Below are 13,407 nucleotides of genomic sequence, written 5' to 3'. Positions count from 1 at the left end.
TACCAAATTGAAGAAAAACACCATTTTCCTTGTCCAAAATAAATAATACAACTGAGAATGCCCAGATCTGAATATCAGAAAGAAAAGCTACAAACGAGAGCAAGCAGAAAGCCCAGAGCCCTCCAGTTCCTTATTTACATGAAAAACACCTCTGCAATAAACCCACGGGCAGTTTCGAGGCATCTCTCCTTTTCCCCAGCGCAGCCCGGCATGACGAGGGATTATTTCCCTCACCAGCTCCGAGCGAGCGGTCCCGTCCTCTGAGCAGCGACCGCCCCAGCGGGACCCGCCCGGGAGCAGCCGCGGGGACCCCGCGGGGTGATCACCCGGGGAGCGGCGGGAGCGGCCGCGGGGCGCTGCGCTCGGCAGGACAGACGGTGCCCGCGGGCGCGGCCGCCGCACCGGCTCCCGCAGAGCCGCCGTGTGGCACCTGCCGCCCAACGGCAGCCGAGCGCCTCGGTGCCGCCGCGGCGGCGCCCGCTGGGCGCGGAGGACGCGCGGGGCGGGCCCGGGGGTGTCCGCGGGCGGTCGGGGGGCCGCGGCGGGGCTCACCTGGACCGCAGGTACCTCAGCAGCTCCGGCCGCCGCGGCATGTGCGGTACCCTGCGCGTGCGCGCTGCGCCGCGGGACCGCGCCTGCGCACGGGCCGCTCCGGGGTCGGGACTACAGACAAGATGGCGGGGAGGGAGGGTGCGGCGAGCGACCGCCATCTTGGGGGTTGTTCCTCTGGCACCGCGTACGGTCCGGAGGGCTGGGCCGGCCCTGGCTCTGCCGCCGCAGCAGCCCCAGCGGGGCCGGCCTGCCCGCGGCTCCGGCGCGAAACGCGTGCGGGCCCGACTCTGCCCGGCGGGCTCTCTCCGCTCTCGCTCTCACAGCGATCACTGGAAAGCTCCGAGCAGGAGAGAACGCGCTGCCAGCAAAGCCCCGACCACACACCCCAGTCACAACGAGGTCGGGGCAGCAACTCAGCCCAGGGCGCTGAAACCGGGGTCACCAGCCCCTGAGACAGGCGAAGTGCGGCTCACACAGCGTGCTGGCACTGTCCTTGGAGCCTGGAACACCTCCTGTGTGGTTTTGTTGTTGTTGGTTTTGTGGTGTTGGTTGGGGCTTTTTCTCCCCCCTCCACATGTAACACTAAATTCTCAACAGGCCAGACAAACGCGCCGTTTCTTCCCCCGCTAGAGGTTCTGGCAACGTGCAAGTGTGAGTGCTGGGGGAGCCCTCCCCAAGGTCAAGGTCATACCTGTGTCTCTGTCCCCGCTGCCTGACTCCATTGCCACGCGGGCAGGCAAACGGAATCACAGCATGTCAGGGGTTGAAGGGCCCTGGAAAGCTCATCCAGTGCAATCCCCCCATGGAGCAGGAACACCCAGATGAGGTTACACAGGAAGGTGTCCAGGCGGGTTGGAATGTCTGCACAGAAGGAGACTCCACAACCCCCCTGGGCAGCCTGGGCCAGGCTCTGCCACCCTCACCAGGAACAAGTTTCTTCTCATATTTAAGTAGAACCTCCTGTGTTCCAGTTTGTACCCATTGCCCCTTGTCCTGTCACTGGTTGTCACCAGAAGAGCCTGGCTCCATCCTCCTGACACTCCCCCTTTCCATATTGATCCCCATGAATGAGTCCCCCCTCAGTCTCCTCTTGTCCAGCTCCAGAGCCCCAGCTCCCTCAGCCTTTCCTCACACGGGAGATGCTCCACTCCCTTCAGCATCTTGGTGGCTGCGCTGGACTCTCTCCAGCAGTTCCCTGTCCTGCTGGAACTGAGGGGCCCATGGAACGCACAGCAAACCCCTCGCAGCACCCTCTGGACTGCCTGTGCTGTCCTCTTCCTCCTGCAGTCTTTTTTCCCCTCATCAGGAGCCTCTCCAGGTGGAAACACTTGCTTCCCAGGATAGTGTGACACCCCCAGCACTTCTCACTTTACCCTGGGTAGGGCACGATCCCAAACCTCTAAAAAAGGTATTGCCCAAACTTAGTCCATACTCTGGTTTCTGGTGCCATCCAGTGGTCCTATACGCTGCTTCTAACTCTGTTCTTAAATAAAGGCTGTTAATGAATAGCAACGGAGGAGGGGAGGCAGACCCGAGACAGCACATGGATGAACTGTTCCCGAGTGTGTTCCCAGTAGAAAAGACATCAGAGCACTGGACCATCCTGCCACTGGGGTCACCCAGCCCTACATGGAGGTGTGTAAAATAATCAGTGAATTAAAACACGGGCGACAGAAGACAGCCTGTAAGAAAATGCATGGTGCAGCGTAATAAGGAACTGATGAAATGCTTCTAAAACAGAGCTTGTATTTGAGCTCCTGAAGCTCAGACACTAGTGCCACTCAGTCCCAGCACAACACTTGCTTGTCTACAGGACACCCGCGTGACAGATCCCATGTCTAACCCAGCTGGGCAACAGCTGTCCTGGTTCTCCCTGGGCTGGAGCTGGCGCAGGCAGCTGTGGGCAGTGGTGGCTTTCTGGACACGCAGGGTGGAGGGATGAAGCTCCCAGGTGAGGTGATGCTTCCAGGTGGGATGATGCTCCCAGGTGGGGTGATGCTCTCAGGTAGGGTGATGCTCCCAGGTGGGATGAAGCTCCCAGGTGGGGTGGGGTGATGTTCCCAGGTGAGGTGATGCTCTCAGGTGGGATGATGTTCCCAGGTGAGGTGATGCTCCCAGGTGGGGTGGGATGATGCTCCCAGGCGTTCTGCCCAGCCGGGTGCCAGCAGAGGCAGACCCTGGGAAGAGCAGCTGGACATGGGTGTGGTGATGAACTTCTCTGTGAGGCCCAAGGTCAAGATGACCCCCATTTCTGTCTGTTCACTGTCCAAATGCATGGAGGTTCACACTGAGAGAAAACTGGAAAGGTTTTTGAGAAGCCAGCTGAAGCCTTTGCATTGCTTTTTACCACAGAACAGCTTCAGGCTATTCCCTGGATGAGATTTTTCTTTACTGGGAATGAGTCAGCCAGAAAATCTGTTTCAAACGGAACTAGAAGAAAACTCAAGATAAATTGCTTGTAAGAAGAAGTTGCTAGCACTAGATCATACTCGCTCCTGTGTTGTAGACTAAACAAGAAATTAGTCATCTACCTGCTTATGAAACCATAAAATGAAATGTCCTGGATATGAGAGGAATGGGACATGGCAAATATGATTCCACTTTTTAAATTGATTTGGGGAATTACAGACCATTGATCAAGTTTAGTGTCTCTATCAGGCAAATGTATGGAAGCTATACCAAAGAATGTAACTGATAGAAATATGGAAAAAATATGGTAAAATAGGGATGAGTCATGACGATTTTATAAAGGGGAAAGTGGTGTGGCAGAGAGGCTGGAGGTCCCAGCGAGTGAGGACAGGGGTCCAGCCGGGTCCCAGCAGACAGAGCTGAGCCCTGTGTCCCCTCCCGGCCGCGCTGCTGCTCCCGCCCGCTCTGCTCAGTGCCCGCCTGGCCAGGGCCATGGGTGGCAGCACCCTGGGGTGTCCCAGCCGTGCTGCTGGGGAGAAGCACGAGGGGTTTAGTCGGGGTGCGCAGGGCAATGTCCCCTGCCTGCAGCTCACAGTACTGGGTGAGGAGACACCAGTGACTCCAGACCAAACCAACTCAGATGAGATTTGAAAATGAGCCATGAATTTTAAAAGGAGATTTTTGGAGAAAGAGTTGAAAACGGCACCGTTACTTCCCCATTCTCAGTTCAGTTTAAGTATAATAATATCGCATCCCAGTTATCACTGTCTGCAAGATAAACCACAACAGGGCTTCTCAGAGAATGTATCTATTAGACCAGAATTAATACCTCAATTAGCGGATGGGTGACATTCTCTAGCATGCAAAAAGGCTTTAAATTTTAAAAAAGCCTTTTGGTTTTGTTCTTTGAATGCCAATGGCCTTTCTCTCATATTGTCTTTTCTTGGAGAGCTGTGGTTCCAAGAGTGGATGAGACTGCTGAGCGCCACTGTCTTCTGCCTGGTCAGCCAGGCTTGTGTTTTGAAAGCAGCCCATAAAATCCTCGAAGGACGGGACAAACACAGCTAGCACAAGGTGATCCTGCAAAGCGGTGATTACAAGTGGTTTCAAGCTCAACTGACGGCTGCGGCCAAGAGAATCCTCACCTCACACCGACCCCAGCTTTCTGTTTGTAGTGCCCTGGCCCAGCTCTCTTCTCGCAGCTCACGTGGTCTTTCCCCAGAATCCCTTTGGGGTTATTGTCCCCACACACATGCTCCTGGGAATTTGGCGTTTAGTTCTGGCTTTCCATATCTGTGGGACACATGCCTGCATTCTGCACAGCACAAATACCAAAAGCTGCCCCAGGAGCAGTGGCTGGTCGCCCAGCTGGCTTGAGACAGGCTTGGGCCCTCCTTTGCACGGCTGGGGTGGGGTGGGTGCTGTGGGTCACCCCACAGGCCTGGCCCCGAGCCCCAGCCGTGTGCGGATTGTTCGCTCCCCACAGGCTCGGGACTGCCCAGCAGACCCGCAAACTGTGCTCCCTGAGCTTCCCTCTTCTCCTTGTTTCATTTCTTTCTGTCTGCATTTAAACTTTAATTATTAAGTTCACCTCTTATTAAACAATCTTCTCATGGATACACTTTTATATATATTTATGTTTTGCAGATTTAAAAAAATAAAAGTGCTTCTGTATCCATAGAATATATTTGTACAGCTTTGCACATGTAGGGATAGCGTCTACTACCTGCCCTGGGTTTGTGCTCGCTGCGCCTGTGCAGGTGTTCGCTATGACCCTCGGAAGAAAGGTGCTCCAGCTCTGGGAGCAATCAATTAAAATATTCTTAACTGGAGGGAACGTGAAGTAGAAAGAGGATAGCACAGGCAGCCTTATGCCCCTGCCATTGTGGTCATCAGGGTCTTACAGGGTTTTCCCTGAAGTAAAGAACTCCACCATTTCTGCAGTTAAGCAAAAGGCTGTTTAATGAAAACAAGCTGCTTCACTTCAAGGTAAAGACAAAGACTGGCAACAAATTGGAACCACAAGGGAGATGAGTTGACTCAAATGAGCAAAATAACAATAGGGAACTTTTAAAATCTTGTGTGGTATTGTTTGGGAGAACGGCTACTTCAAAGATTAGGTCACACAGGTAAAGCAGCACTGCATTGTGCTGCCCAGGGCAAGGGCTGGCCCCCGGGCAGGAAAACTTGTGAAGCTGCTCTCACAAAATGCACTCAATGGAGACTGAGATGACAGAAAAATCACCCTGCTAAAGTGCCCGCCCTGTGTATCAACCAAGGAAAAACCTGGTGGTCTGGTCCCTTTCCAGCCTCAGGTGCTCCAGGGTTCAGTAGGTGAGGGCTCAGGACAGTGGTAGAGAGAGGTGATGATGCAGTGATCAGACAGCACGGCGGGGAGGCAAGATGTTCACTGTGGGCATCATCAGAGTTGAGAGGAGAGGAGAACCGAACCTGTGCATGGCAATGGAAGGCTTAAAGCCTGGAGAAGCAGCTGAGTTGGCCATCCCAGAGAGATCTCAGTTAATGCCAGGAAGCGCTTTTGCTGCCTCTGAGTCTGACAACAAAGTCAGTGCTGAGGGAGCTGGGAAATCCCGGGGCTGCTGCTTGTGGGCAGCAGTTGTTGAGCGACCTCTCTGCTGTTTCTCCCTTGCCCAGGGGGCAATCACAACCTTGGAGATGAGGGAATTGGCTTTTAACCACCACGCTTGATTGGAGGAACAATCATCCCAGTGTCAAGCACGCTGCAATAAAAGTGCCTGCATTTTAACACTTGTGAAACACAGTTGAGGAGTCTTTTTCCCAATTTTTCCGTATCAAGGGGTGTGCCTTGTCTTTCTTCCTGGTTGCGGAGGATGCTGCTTTGCTTCACAGCATCACAGGAGAGTTGAGGTGAGAAGGGGCCTGTGGAGATGACCCCTCCAAGCCGGGCCAGGAAGGGCGGGGGCCACAGGCCTGTCCAAACGGGCCTCCAGACGGGCCTCACACGGGGCGGTGGGCAGCAGCAGGGCAGCGTCACGGCAACCAGTGATGTGACAATGCGGCAACGCCGCGATGCCACAATGGCGAGTGCTCTATAAAGCCGCTCGCCGGGAGAGCGGCCGTGGCATCTGCTGCCGGGTGCCTCTGGAGCGACAGGAGCCAGCGCAGGACGCAGCTCTAGGAGAGCTCTTGGAAGGAGCCGTGGAGCACAGTCTGACTGCTGGAGTCCCAAAGGCAGACGCGGTGCTGAGTGCAGGAGCTGTGCAGCACAGTCTCACCGCTGCTGTCCCAAAGGCAGACGCGGTGCTGAGTGCAGGAGCTGTGCAGTCTCACCGCTGCTGTCCCAAAGGCAGACGCGGTGCTCAGGGCACTGTCAAACAGGCAGAGGTGAGCAGCGGGGCGATGGAGAGGGCTCAGCCGGGGAGCCTGGGACATGGCGGGGCTGCTCGGGGGCATTGGGACGGGCCCTTTCTTGCAGCCGCTGGGCAGGAGGCTCATTGAGCTGTGCCTGAGGGTCTCTGTCTTCCTAGCTCGGACACAGAAGACAACACCTGGGAGAAGCAGCTACTGGCCCAATGGACCCTAAGCTGCTGGACCTCACCCTCGGTGTCAAGATCCCCGTGACACCCGGCTCCAAGCCTGTGTTCAGCAGGGGAAAGCTGGGGGAAAAGGTAAAGGCAGAAGAAAGGGGTCGGAGGGCTCTCCTCTTTTATGGGGTCCCCGTGATACAGACAAGTCCTCGTCGCCACCTGCTCTACAGTGGGAGCTGCAGCCCTTCAGTCGGCCGGGGCTGGGGACTCGAGGGAAGCTCCTGGCTCTCCGGTGTGGAGACAAAAAGGAGGACTTGTCCATTTTCTGGACTGGTTCTGGCACTGTGCAAGCGTGTGACCAGGCCCAGTCTGCAGCCAGTGCCAGCATGTCTGGGTGCCGGGGCAACACGCCCTTTGGCTCATCCAGCCATGTCGAGCCGGGCTCTGGGGTGCTCTGGAGGGAGAGTCCAGCCTTCTCCTGCTCACCTTGTTGGCCTATTGGGAAAGGCTGGGGCTTCTCTTGAAGCTCAGGGAATGCACAACAGTGTCCTCCTCCTGCAGCCTGCGGTGCGTTTTTGCCAAGGCAGAGGCTTCCTGGAGGCAGAGTTAGTTGAGACAGCCCTTGGGCCGGCCTAACCCCCAGCAGACTGTGTGCAGTGCATTGTCCATTTGCTGCCTTTGAACCACCATGCTTGAACTTGTCACTCTGAAGGTTCATCGCTGGTGTGGCAAGGTCTGCAGTTCTTCCCGGTGGCCTCAGATGCCTGCTTTGGTGGTGGGGTTTGTCTTCTGTCTCTCAGCCCAGCCCGGCCTGCAGTGTGGCTGTGGTGACCTCTGTGCCTTCAGCAGGATGGAGAAGAGTGTTGGTCCTCATGCTGCCTTTTCACTAGTCCAGCTTTTCACCTCTTTGCTGCTGCTCTCTCCTGCCCCGCTCACACTCTGGAACATCTCTCACAGCTTCACCAGCCCTCCTGCTCGTTTGACCTTGGGGATCCCCTCTGCCGTCTGCTGAGCACCGAGTACAACAGCCTGCATGACCCACATCTGCAGGCCTACCACCAACGCAAGGACAACGTGCGGAGGATGAAGAGGGAGGGTTTCATCACCAGCGACGGCAACGTAGGTTTGGATGTCGGGCTGGTCAAAACCGCCCTCATCAGGCGGGTTCCCCACGTGCTGGCTCAGCTGCCTGTTGTTGTCGGGGGGCACAGGGTCGTGGGGCTGGTTTCCCCGGGAGCAGAAGCACCAGCATCCCTCTGGCCATTCCCACTCCTGCTCTTCTCAGGCTGCCTCGCACTGCCCGAGTGTTGAGGAGGCAGCCGGTGCGAGTCCTGTCGGCCTCATCTCCCCACAGGTGGTTTGCTCGCTGAAGGAGTTAAACGAGTACAGGCAGTACCTGGCCACACGCAAGCTGGAGGCCGAGAAAGCGTCCATCCGAGAGCAGGTCAGCAAAGCGGGGTGTTCACAGACACGCAGCGTCCCGAGGGAAGCCCTTCCCTTCCGCCCTCGTCGCGGGGCTGGAGCAGAGCCCTGTCCTGGGCCCGCGGGACGCCTCAGCACGCAGGGCCGGGAGCGCTTGTCCAGCCCACAGCCAGACACAACCTGCTGTCACCTTGCAGGAGAAGCTTCGGGAACACCTGGCCAAGTTAGAACATGCTCCCGAACTGCCAGGGGTGATCGACACTTCTCGCCTGCGAGAGTGGCTGCTGCAGGAGCAGAGCAAGAGTTTGGCGGGCAGAGAGAGGAAGAGGAGGCAGAAGTAAGAAAAGGCCAAGTGGTGCTTGCTCTAGAAGGGGCCTGTGCTCCAGGAGAGAAGTGCTGGAGCCACGTGTTCCAGGAAACAAACCAAGGCCAGCGCTGGAAGGAGCCGGTGTCGCTGCCAACACGTTGGCGCAGTCTGTGTTTGCAGCCCCGCACAGGCGGCTGGAAGCTGCTGCGGGGACCACTGGAGCAAAGCACCCCGAGCAGAACGATGGGAGCGGCTGAGCGGAAAATGGCCTGGGCGAGATGGACAGCAGCCCCTTCTCAGCTGCCTTCCTTTTCCTTGACAGGCAGCTCAGGGTGATCGAGAAGCAGGTTGAAAGACTGGAGGCTCTTGAAAAAGAGCTTCGCCTCCTCCAGCAAGGCGTGTGCCGCCTGCAGCAGCAGCAGCCGGGCAAGAGGAGACAGCCAGACACCCTGAGCGGCTCCGAACTGTCCGCTCCGGGAGGGAGGCCGGTGAGTAGGAGCCGGGTGGATGCAGGGGCCGCTGGATGCACCTCTGGTTGAAAAACTCTGCAGGTCCCAGCCCCTGGGGCCCGCTGTGCCCTGGGGCCTGTCCTCTGGGCACCATCAGTGGCCAGAAACCTCCGTGTGCCAGGGGACATACAGAGAAACCAGAGGTTTCCAACTGCAGTGCCAGGGACCCGTCTGGGCAGGGCTCTTGTGAGGAGGAACAGGGAGGCAAACCGAGGGGAAGGAACACAATCCCTCAGTAACTGCTCCTCGTTTTAGTCTCCCCGGGCTGCCGGAGAAGAAGCGCCTCCCAGCAGACAGGCTTCGCTGCTGCGGGCTGTCCTGGCAGAAGACGAGGAGCTTGAAGAGAAGGCTGAGACTGTGGTCCAGGAGGTGCTGGAGCGGGTGAAGGCGCTGGATCAGTCCGTCCACGTCTTAAGGAGGGCTTCGCCTGAGCTCACTGGGCGGTTGTTTGCCAGTGCCAGAGGGGCAGAGCCTTTGGGCGCTTCTCCTGCTCATTGCCGGGACGACATCAGACGGGTGGCTCAAGAGATCCTGGACACCGTGTTGGAGAGCGTTGGGGAGCACGTGGGATCCAGCATGTCTGGCGCAGCTGAGCCATGGCTGGCACCGAGGCAGAAGCTGTCAGAGCTCGTGACTGGAGGAGCTGCCCAAGTGGGCAAATCCGGAGAAGAGAGTAGGAGGGAGGTGGAACTGGCAGCTTCCAACACAGCATCTTTGCAGTCTGCTCTGGACCAAACAGCCACAGAGGCTGTTCGAAGCGTTAGCTCCACCTTGTCATCCTTTGTAGCTGCTCAGTTTGAACAGGTCTTTTGCTGTCAGTTTTCTGAGGTTCTGAAGCTTCAGGATGTGACAGAAGGACAAGGATCACCCAGAGCTTCGGAACAGCAGACCCCAGAGGCAAGCAAGACAGTCAAGTTGCCACCACTGAAAAACACTGCCCATGTCTCACTGGTGTGTCGTGAGCTTGCCGAGGAGAGCATCCGAAAAGCCATCTCCAGAGTTCGGCAGCTGGATGCAGAACTGGGCGACTTCGCCAGAACCATTGTCCAGGAAGTTCTGGAAACCGTGAAGAAGAAGTTACAGCAAGAAACAAAGTCTGAGCAAACATCAGAGAAGCTTCAGCCAAGGAAGCTCTTGCCACCTCTCCGCCTCCCACCACCAGTCTCACCTTCGGAGGAAGGAGGAAAATTCAAGAAGAGCTCACCGACTGCCCTCCCACCTCTCCCCCGAGGCGCTGAGCAAGACGCTCGCCGGCCAGCAGACGGCCTCCAGAAGCCCCGGGATGGCACCTCCGGAGCCACAGCGAGGTCTGCGGTGCCCGAGTGGGAAACTCTGCGCATGCCCCGGGCAGGGAGCACCGCAGGCAGCCTCCCCTCCCCGGGCCCGCAGGTTCCCCTCCAGCCCCGGCCTCCAGCGGGTCCCAAGCCCCCTCCCCAGGCACGAGCGCGGCGCAGCCCCGTGATTCTCAGGCTTGTCCATGCGGAGCCCGTGCAGCCCGAGGCGTTGGAGAGGGCGGGAGCTCGGAGCCTTGTGGACGATGTGCTGAGGAGCTGTGGGGCTCCAGAGCCAAAGAGCCCCCGGGCAGCCACCCCACGTGGACAATAAAGCCGTTGTTCCCAAGGCCTTGCTCGTACCTGCAGCGATTCACGCCAGGCCCTGCTGTGTCTGGGCATTTCCATGCAATGTTTTCCTGCCTCTTCCTCCCTCCTACAGCCTCGCTCAGGCTAAGACCCAGGTCTACAGGGAATCATAAGTGGGGAAGAGAAAAGCAGCCCAGGCTTTGCCTTGTTTGGAAAGCTTTGCGGCCAGGCTGTTGGAGGGGCAGGACCAGCTCTGTAAAGCCGTGCTCGTGCCCTAGGACAGTCCCAAGTGGTGCTGCTGTTGAAGGCTGCGCCTTGTTCTGGGCATTGGTTCTCTCGGCCCCTCAAGGCTCCTGATGGCCCTTTGGGTTCCCACCCAGGGCCCTCGCTGGGCCTTTCGCTGTCCCGCCGAGGGACTGGCCTTCGGGTTTTCATCTTTCCCAGGGACTCCTCCTCTCGTCTCCTCAAGCCGTCTCTGTTTGCCTTTCCATGTCCCCAGGGATGGGCTTTTTGGAGCAACCGAGGGGCCACCAAACAGCCTTTCGGTGCCTCCCAAGGGCCTCCGTTTCTCTTCCTGTGCTTCCTGGGGCCCTCCGTTTGCCCTTTGGTGTGACCCAGAGCCCTGCGTGTGCCTCTGGGTGTCCAGCCTGAGCCCTTTGCTGCCCCTGGGTACCCCCATGGCCCTGCGTGTGCCCGCGGGTGCCACCCTTGTGAAGCACGGATTAAGCGTGAGGGTTCTAAGTCAGGAAAGCTCCTGACCCGAGGGGTGAATAAGTGAATTAATGCGACAGACTAGTCTGGCCAAGGGGACTGAGCCCCGAGTGTCATGTTTGGTTCTTGTATTTCTTCATGAGGTGATGCAGTGAAGTTTAGTTCAGAGAGCATGTGGTGTTGTGAATAGTCCGTTTTCTCTCCCGTCCAGGCTCTTCTCCACCTGCTTGCAGTCTGTCCCGTTCATGCTGCAAAACAGGGAGGAAAAGGTTCCCAAATGCCACCCGTGTGCGTTTGGTTTGCGCCCCAGCCTGGAAGTCCTGCGCCAGGGCCAGTCCCGGGCTCAAGTCTGAGCTTCAGCAGAAAGCTCCGGCTGCTCAGTCGGCTCCCCTGGCCCACGGAGCTTTTGTGCTGTCCCTGCGCTGCCCCCTCCCTGCCCCAGTGTCCCCACACCCCACACTCTGCTCTCGGGACCGTTTCCTCGCTCCTTCTCTCCCGGGCTCCCGCGGCAGCGCGTGCTGCCCGCACCGTTCTCCGGGGCCGTTACCGGTCCCTGCGCGGGACTCGCTGGAGCAAAGCGCTGCCCAGAGCACCACGCAGCCCGGCGGGCCCGGCCAGGAGCGACCAGAGAGAGGGAGTTGTTTTCTTTCTTCCTTCCTTAACTTCCTTTCCTTTCTTTCCTTCCTTCCTTTTCTTATTTTTCTTCTTTCCTTTCCTTCCTTTCCTTCCTTTCCTTCCTTTTCTTCTCTTCCTGCCTTTCCTTCCTTTCGTTCCCTGCTTCAGCACAAAAATGCCCCAACTGGGAAGTAAATACTTGGTGTCACGGTTCCTTGCAAGACTGAGTGCAGACCTTGGTGGCAAGAGGTGCCATTTGGCACCCTCAAGCTCATTACCCCGTAGAGCTGGACGCTGCCTTTGCTGTGTTTTCTGGGTTGAACTTTGTCTGCTGTGCCTCTGGGAGCTGCTCAGCTCTTTCCCAGGCGATGGTGTGCTGTGCTTTTGGAGTGGCACGGGGACCTTCTCTTCTCAGGGTGATGGAGCTCTCGGCCTTGCTTGTACAGTCCCAGAAGCAGAACGAGGGGAAAGAGAAGATCATGAAAACGCTTCAGGACACTGTGGAGATTCTGGTGTGTTTTCCCTTGATCTGGGAGACAGCCCAGTGTCTGCTCCCCAGCCGTAGCACACAGAGCTGTGGTTTCCTCAGCAGAAGGAGTGGTAGAGATGCCACCTGTAGGGGAACATCAGGGACATTGCCAGAATGTTCCTTGTGTGTTTGGCACAGCTGGAGTCAGTCCAGGCGCAGCAGCGGCAGGGGAGCTGCAGACAGCTCCGGTGTCTTCCTCAGGGGTTGCACCAAGGCTGTTGTGCCTGGGATCAAAGTTCCTTGAACTGACAGCTTCCTGGCAGTCTATGAAAAAGAGCTGTTGGTCTTTCTCTTCTTAGTTTCAGTGAGGAAGAAGTGGAATAGATGTGGGAAGGAAGGTACTGGAATCCCGAGGGCTGAGGCTTCTGGGCATGGCAGTGCTGCTGAGGATGGGAACAGCTCTGCCCTGCCCACCCTTTCCTTCTTCTGTTCTCAGGAAGCCGGTCGGTTAGAGAAAGAACATGAAGTTCTGTGGAGTAAAAGTGCCAGGGTGATTGATTAAACCAGGATTCGAACCATCCTTGTTGAGCTTCTGTCTCTCGCTTCCTTTGTGCCAATCCTCTCACTTTGGCTAAGGAGTCTCGTACAACTCCTGTGTGCTCAGCATGAAAAGAACATTCTTCTCCTAGAGCTGCACATACCCCTCCTTGCTGCAGAAATAATAAGTCTAACACTCTTTGATTTTGTAAGACTACCTCAGAGAGGGAAGTTAAGGATTTCTCAAGATAAGAAATAGATTTCTCAGTCCTTTCTAAGTCTTCATCTACAGCTGCTCGGAGAGAGGTAAAACCTTGTTGTTGGTGAACTAAAGATGATATCCCCGTTGCAACCCCAGTTACTCCCAAGCCTATTAATGTGGCTATGGTAATAGCTGTTATAGGTTCTCTCTTCTGGATCTTATGATTTTCAGTACTCCAATGCATATACATACTTTCCTCAGATTGATAAAATATTCGTGGGACCACTAAGACTTGAATACAAAATTCAGTATTGCTGTTAATCACTCTCAGTAATACACATGGGGTTAATCCTGTTCTGGAACATATCCACCATCCACCTGTTTCTGTGAAGCTATCATTGTTGTGTCTATTCTATAACTACAAATAACTACAAAGGGGTTTTTTTGTAGGTGGCACTTTTCCTAGGCATGTCCCCTGCCCCCTTACATGTTGAAGAGTGATTCCCACCTTCTTTTGTTCCCACCTACAGTAGTTTCTTGAATTAGATAGTTTATATGTACTGTTTAGGGCTATTCCTTCATAAA

At 56.4% G+C, this 13,407-nt stretch overlaps 1 protein-coding gene across 2 annotated transcripts in view; it reads right to left on the bottom strand.

The window, feature by feature from the left end:
* The window catches only part of NDRG3 (NDRG family member 3), a 61,143-nt gene extending 60,453 nt beyond the window's left edge, over positions 1-690 (bottom strand). For both annotated transcript variants that reach the window (XM_065032641.1, XM_065032642.1), the window contains exon 1: positions 553-690. The gene's annotated coding sequence lies outside the window, so the exon portion shown is untranslated. The remainder of the gene's footprint in view (positions 1-552) is intronic.
* Positions 691-13,407: the final 12,717 nt, after the last annotated feature.

Source organism: Columba livia, chromosome 16 (assembly GCF_036013475.1).
Source record: "Columba livia isolate bColLiv1 breed racing homer chromosome 16, bColLiv1.pat.W.v2, whole genome shotgun sequence".
Classification (NCBI taxonomy): domain Eukaryota; kingdom Metazoa; phylum Chordata; class Aves; order Columbiformes; family Columbidae; genus Columba; species Columba livia.
This window is presented reverse-complemented; position numbering and strand designations above follow the sequence as displayed.